Genomic DNA, 7,398 nt, shown 5'->3' on the forward strand with positions numbered 1-7,398 from the left:
TTCCTGTTCCCAGTTGTATTCTCCAATGGTTCCAAACTAACTTTAGCTGCTCTCTTTTCATATACCCATATTGCAGCTTGTTTTTATATTTCTTGTCAATTTATTTACATAATCAATTTTCTCCTTTTTTATTGGCCTTTTAATCATCCACTACTGGATGATCATGTGATTGTGAGCAGCTTTAGCAAATGAGAGCAGCTTTAGCAAATGAGAGCAGGACGTTGTGTCTTCTGTGTGGTTCATTCAGATGTGGAAGTGAATGGCTAAACCAGTCGTCCACTAAATGTGTTCAACAGTGTAAATCATTGAAGTTAAGGGTGTGACGATGAGGGCTGTACCAGAAAAATGTCCACAATGAAAAGAATTAATGATTTTGTAGGAAACTAGGGCATCGAAGGTGAAAGTGAGGGTGCAGTTGGCAATATGTGTAGAAATCTATGACAACTGGAACGTCAAATACTTGACAGTTTGAATTTTGAAAAGTGCAGTTATAACTGAATTAGGAGGGGTTTTCTTAACCAGAGTTGGGGCATAAATGGTGATACAAAAAAGAGGTCAGAATTAGCTTTACCTATGATTGATAGGATAGGAGTAGCAAAGCCAATTGAGATGGCAGGATCAAGTGATGGCCGTGAATATGGGTTTAGAGGTTTGCATGCAATTAGAGATTGTGAAATTAAAAGTGAACTCGAGAGTATGATGAGTTGAGACTGAGGATGAGAAATTTAAAACAGACATAGCAATACTTGAAGGGAAATTGCTGAAAATGCTCAGTCTGGCAACATCTGTGGAGCGAGAAACATAATTTCTCCCTGGGTACCAATTAAGGTTTCTAGTGATCAATTAATAATACCACTGAATCACAGAAGTCTTAAGGTGAAGGAAGCCATTCAGCACATTGTGTCTTGAAATGAATATCATTTTTTACTGCCAATCCTCTGCTCTTTCCTTGTTCTATTGTACTTTATATCCACTGAATTATCATCCAATATCCTCTTGAGTGTCTCAATTGAACCTACCTCCACCATATTTCCAGGCATTCCCTAACAACTTGCTGAGTTGAAAAGGTTTTTTTATCCTGCATCACATTTAATCCTTTTGAAAATCACTTTAAATCTGTGCCCTCTGGTTCTTGATCTTTTTATAAGCAGGAACAGTTTTCCATATCCAGCTCACTCATCACTTTGAAAACCTCTATTTTATCTGCTCTTTGCCTTCTTCAGTCCAATGAATACACTCTTAAATTTTTCAACCTATCCTCATTGATGAGATTTCTCATTACTGATATTTCTCATTTCTGGAACCATTCTTGTAAATTGCTTCTGCATTCTGTAGAATGCATTCATATTTTTCCTGTAATGTGCCACTTACAACTGGGTACAATGCTCCAGCTCAGGTCTAATGAATGCCTAACAAGTTCAATGTCATCTCCTTGCTCTTGCGCTCTATACCACTATTAATAAAGCTGAAGACACTGCATGCTTTATTGATTGCTTTTTCCGCCTGTATTGCCACCTTCCTTGATTTGTTCATATATATGCACCCAGGTCCCTATACTCCTGCACCCGCTTTAGAATTGTAACTCTTAATTTACAATATCTTTCAATGTTTATTCTACCAAAATACATAACCTATTACTACTCTGTATTGAACCTAATCTGCCATCTGTCTGTCCACTTCACCAACACATCAAAGTCCTTTTGAAGTTCTACACTGTCCTTCTCGTTTTAAAATTTTTCTGCTTTTAATGTCAGCTGAAAACTTTGAAATTGTCTCTTGCATTCCAAGATCTGGATCATTGACATAAATCAGGAAAAACAAGGATCTTAATATCCTGGGAAACTCCATTGCAACCCTTCCCTTAGCCTGACAAAATAGCCATTGACCACTCTTTTCTGTTTCTTAGCACTCAGCCAATTTTATATCCATATTACTACTGACATTTTTATTCCATGACCTATAACTTTTTTCACAAATTGGTTGTGCAACACTGTATCAAATGCTTTATGAAAGTCCAGGTGTGCAACATCAACATCAGTTATCTCTTCAAAAAAACCTCCAGCAAATTAGTTAAACATGATTTTCTCTTTAGAAATCCTCATCAAGTCACCCTTTATTATGTGACTACTAATTCCATCCCAAATATTTGTTTCCAGAAGCTTTCCCATCACTGGTCTGTAATTGGTGGGTTCATCCTTATAGCCTTTCTTGAACTAGGCCATAATGTTTGCAATTCTTCTGTATTCTGGCACCTCTCCCAAGTCTGGGGAAAACTGAAAGGTTATGGCCAGCTCCCCTGTAACCTCCACTCTCTCTCCTTTCAATTTCCTTAGATGTATCTCATCAGGTCCCATTGTCTTGTCGTAATTTAAATACCAACAATCTATCTAACATTTTTTTCCTAATTTTAAATCCTTCAAGTGAACAGAGTTTCCTCCTCAGTCACCATCATCAAGATAACATCTCCCTCTATGGTAAAGGTCGATGCAAAGTATTCATTTAAACACACAGTGTTACTCACTACCTCTATGCGTAAATCTTCTTTCTGATCTATAATTGGCTCTTCTCCTCCTTCTTTTACCACTCTTTTACTATTTATATGTCCATAGGAGACTTTGGGACACTCCTTTCAATAGTTTGCCAGTTTTATTTTCTCGTAAGTTTCTCTGCTTCTCTAATTTGCTTTTACACTCATCCTCAGCCGTCTGTGTTGCTCTTGGTTTTCAATTGTATTTTCTACCTGATCCCTGTAATAATTATGCTTTTTCTTCCTTATCTTAAGTTCTACCTCCTTTTAAAATCCATGGACCTCTGGATTTGTTTGTCCTACCTTTCCTATTTGAAGCAACAGACCTCAACTGTACTTGAACCATCTCCTCTTTGCTATTCAGTTATAGTTTTCCCATCAACCTCCCATTCCAGTCAAACCTGACTAGCTCCATCTTTTCCCCATTAAACTCTGCTCTCTATCAACTGAATTGTTTCTTTTCACTCTGGATTGAGGTTTGTCATTCTTTGCCATCATTCTGAACCCTACGATACAATTATGACTTTCTCCTGAATGATGCCCCATCGACACTTGATCCATTTGGTCAACCTCATTTTCAAGAAGCAGGACATTTTCTTTTGTTGGACTGGACACACGTTTGTTGAAGGAGACTCACTTGTCCCTTACACGACCAGTATCGCATCCATATTTGGATGATTGAAGTCCCCAGTTATGACTACTCCATGATGTGGTATTTCTCTGCAGTTTTCCTGCTGATATATTCCTCATTATCCTTTCCACTAACTGGTGGCCTATAGACTGCATTTAGCAAAGAAATTGTACCTTAGATCTAGCCAAATTTCTTCTGTCCTTTGTCTTCCGAGACATCCTGTTTCGCCTGCACTGTACTTCTCTCCTTAATCATTGCCGCCACGTTCCTTCTTTTCCTCTCTTTTCTGAATATCTTGTACTCAGGAATATAACACCCAGTCTTGCCCTTCCTTGAGCTAGATCTCAGTTATTGCTACAACATTATATTTCCATATGGCAACATGCACCTGTAAATTCTCCATTTTATCCACTATACTTTGCACATTCACATACATACACTGTAATTCTGATTTAGATCTCTTTTTTTTATCTTCTTTCATCTGATTTCACCTATTAACTTGTTATTCTCTATGCCAGCTGTACCTCCACATATTTTGTAAACCTGGTATTTCATCTATCCTCTTTAGGTTCCCATACACCTGCCAAATTAGTTTAAAGCTTTCCCAATAGCACTTATAAATGCCCCTTACAAGGACTTCAGCTTACCACTGTTATGATAATTTGCCATCCCAGCCAAAAAGAAAATTGGTTGCTTGCCTAATTGGAGAAACAGTGCAGTCTACCTGCCAGGTTGAGGAGGGAGTCCTTCATTTGCCCGATCTAGGTGTAAGGAGGAGGCCAGAGGAGGCTACTGAATGCCATTGCCTCTGAATCACTCTGACAGCCACCCCTCCAACCCCTGCAATTTCCTCAAAGTAAACAATTTCTCACTGGCCCTGACCTTCACTGCAACTCTGTAGCTACTGGCTTGGTATTTGTTGGTTCACTGTAGCTCTTAGTGACCGCCAGCCTCCAATTTGCCAGTGGATACAGGGGGAATAGACTAGCATTGGACACTGTATGGAGAAGATTCACTTGGTTGATCCTAGGTTTGGACAGATTGTCGAGCTGTCTTATAAGAAGCGGTTGTGTACATTGAGCCGGTATTCACTGAAGATTATAAAAATGAGAGGCAACCTTATTGGTAGATTTAGAAAGATTTTGGAGAGAGTAACGGGTCACCTATTTAAGAGAAAGATTAGGACAAATTTCTTCTGAGTGTTGTGAATCTATGGAATGCTTTACCACAAAGGACTGTTCAGACTGAGGCTGAGACAGACAGATTTTTAATCAGTAAAGGAATCAAGGGTTATGAGGAAAAGGTAGGAATGTGCCTTTCCGGGAGTTGAGTAATATCTAATCAGCCACGGTCTCACTGAATGTTGGAGTAAACTCGATGGGCTGAATAGATTACTTCTGCTCCTGCATCTTAAGATTTTATAGGCATTTTTAAAAGCAAGATACTCTATCTCCTAACTTAGTGGAAAAAAAAGGAAAATTATGGCTAATGTTTCAGGTAAGTAACCTCTCATCAGAACCCAAATCATCAGTTGAGTTAACTCAGAGGCTTAAGGAAGAAAGCACTGAAGATAACGCTAAGAAAATTATAGCCAAAATTACATTTATATTCTGTGATGTATTACAAATTAAACAATTCTGAGAGCACCCTGAACTTTTCCATGAGGTTAGAACATGGAACAATACAGCGCAGAACAGGCCCTTTGGCCCTTGATGTTGCACTGACCTGTGAACTAATCAAAGCTCATCCCCCTACACTATCCCGTCATCGTTCATGTGTTTTGGAGATGCCGGTGTACAAAGTTAAAAATCACACAGCACCAGGTTATAGTCCAACAGGTTTAATTGGAAGCACACTAGCTTTCGGAGCAACGCTCCTTCATCAGGTGATTGCCTGATGAATCACAATCACCTGATGAAGGAGCGTCACTCCGAAAGCTAGTGTGCTTCCAATTAAACCTGTTGGACTATAAACTGGTGTTGTGTGATTTTTAACATCATTCATGTGATTATCCAAGGATTGTTTAAATCTCCCTAATGCGGCTGAGTTAACTACATTGGGGGGCAGGACATTCCACGCCCTTGTCACTCTCCGAGTAAAGAACCTGCCTCTGACATCTGTCTTAAATCTATCACGCCTCAATCTGTAGCTATATCCCCTCATACAGGCTGATGTCATCATCCTAGGAAAAAGTCTTTCATTGTCTACCCTATCAGGGAATTTAATTTCAAAAACTCCTCTGATCATCTTGTATATCACTATCAAATCCCCTCTTAGCTGCCTTCTTTCCAATGAGAACAGATCCAAGTCTCAGCCTTTCCTCATAAGATCTTCCCTCCAGACCAGGCAATATCCTGGTAAATCTCCTCTGCACCTTTTACAATGCTTCCACATCCTTCCTGTAATAGGGCGACCAACTGTACACAATATTCCAATTGCAGCCACACTAGTATTTGGATAATTGCAGCATGACAGTACGGCTCCGGAACGCAATCCCTCTACCAATAAAATCTAACACACCATAAGCCTTCTTAACAGCACTGTCAATCTGGGTGGCAACTTTCAGGGATCAATGTACATAGACTCTGCACATCCACACTACCAAGAATCTTTCCACTGAACCAGTATTCTGCCTTCCTTTATTCTTCCCAAAGTGAATCACCTCACATTTATTTGCATTGAATTCCATTTGCCACCTCTCATCCCAATTCTGCCTTTGCCAAATACTCATCTTGTAGAATTGTTTAAAAGTGCCAAGAAAAAGATGACAGATACTAATGATAGTCAACTCATTGTGTCAAACATTTTACAATATATATGCTGCTCCCCCAGCGTGTGACTACAGTCTTGAGCTATTCATTGCATTTTAAATACTTCACTTCTAATTTGATAGATCTCTTCTGATTGATTTAACAATCTCTTCTGATTGTTTTCCATGTTATAGTTGTGCTACTGAACCACTAATTATTATTTGAATAAGCAAATTATTGCAGAGATTACTGGACATACGAATAGAGTAAAAAAACCTCCTACGATACAATACAAGCCAGAAGATAGACTGTCAAAAGATTTTTATGGCCTTTAATTTCAAAATCATTTTATTTAACAATTCTGTGTTTGGAATCAAACTGAAAAATTTCACATGACTTAGAAAGATGTAAAAGCAGTTAATAGTCTTTTTTTGCAGACAGAACATAGGTATTCTGCCGATGCTGCCACCCAGTATAGGCTTCATTTCCCCAGTGTAGAAGACTCCACATTGTGAGCAGTGAATGTAGTAGACTAGACTGTGAGAAGTGCAGGTAAAGAGCTGCTTCACCTGAAAGGTATGCTTGGGCCCTTGGATGCTGAGGAGGAAGAAGGTAAATGAGCAGGCATTACACCTTCATCTGTTGCAGGGGAAAATACCGTGGGGCTTTGGCAGGGGTGTTGGAAGTGAAGGAAGAGTGGACCAGGGTGTCCAGGAGAGAATGTTCCCTCAGGAAGATGGAGAAGGGAGGGGAGGGATATATATGTCTGATGGCGGCATCTCACAGGAGGTGTAAATGGCAGCTGTTGACCTTCTGGATGTGGATCCGGTGGGATGGTAGGTGAACAAGGGGAACCTTATTGATGTTGCAGGAGGGAAGAAAAGGAATAAGGAGAAAGTGTGGCAGATGGATCCTGTAAATTAAATACAGTAGAGACAATGTTAAAAATCACACAACACCAGGTTATAGTCCAACAGGTTTAATTGGAAGCACTAGCTTTCAGAGCACTGCTCCTTCATCAGGTAGTTTTCGGAGGACACATGGCTTTGCTGCAGTCCCGCTCTGGTCTGTGACAGCACTACGTTGCAGTCCCGCGTTCGGTCAGTGGCGGCGCTACACTGCAGTTCCGCCTCTGGTCAGCGGCGGTGCTACGCTGCAGTCCCGCCTCCGGTCAGGGGCGGCGCTACACCGCAGTTCCGCCTCCGGTCAGTGGCGGCACTACACCGCAGTTCCCGGCTCCGATCAGGGGCTGCACTACGCTGCAGTCCCGCCTCCGGTCAGTGGCGGCGCGACGCTGCAGTCTCGCCTCCAGTCAGTGGCTGCACTACGCTGCAGTCCCGCCTCTAGTCAGTGGCGGCGCTATGCTGCAGTCCCGCCTCCAGTCAGTGGCGGCGCTATGCTGCAGTCCCGCCTCCGGTCAGTGGCGGCGCTACACTGCAGTCCCGCCTCCGGTCAGTGGCGGCGCTGTAACCCAGTGCTGCTGCCGGGGC

Source organism: Chiloscyllium plagiosum, unplaced genomic scaffold (assembly GCF_037043375.1).
Source record: "Chiloscyllium plagiosum isolate Xiang-an unplaced genomic scaffold, Cpla_swu_hap1 HiC_scaffold_7, whole genome shotgun sequence".
NCBI classification, from domain to species: domain Eukaryota; kingdom Metazoa; phylum Chordata; class Chondrichthyes; order Orectolobiformes; family Hemiscylliidae; genus Chiloscyllium; species Chiloscyllium plagiosum.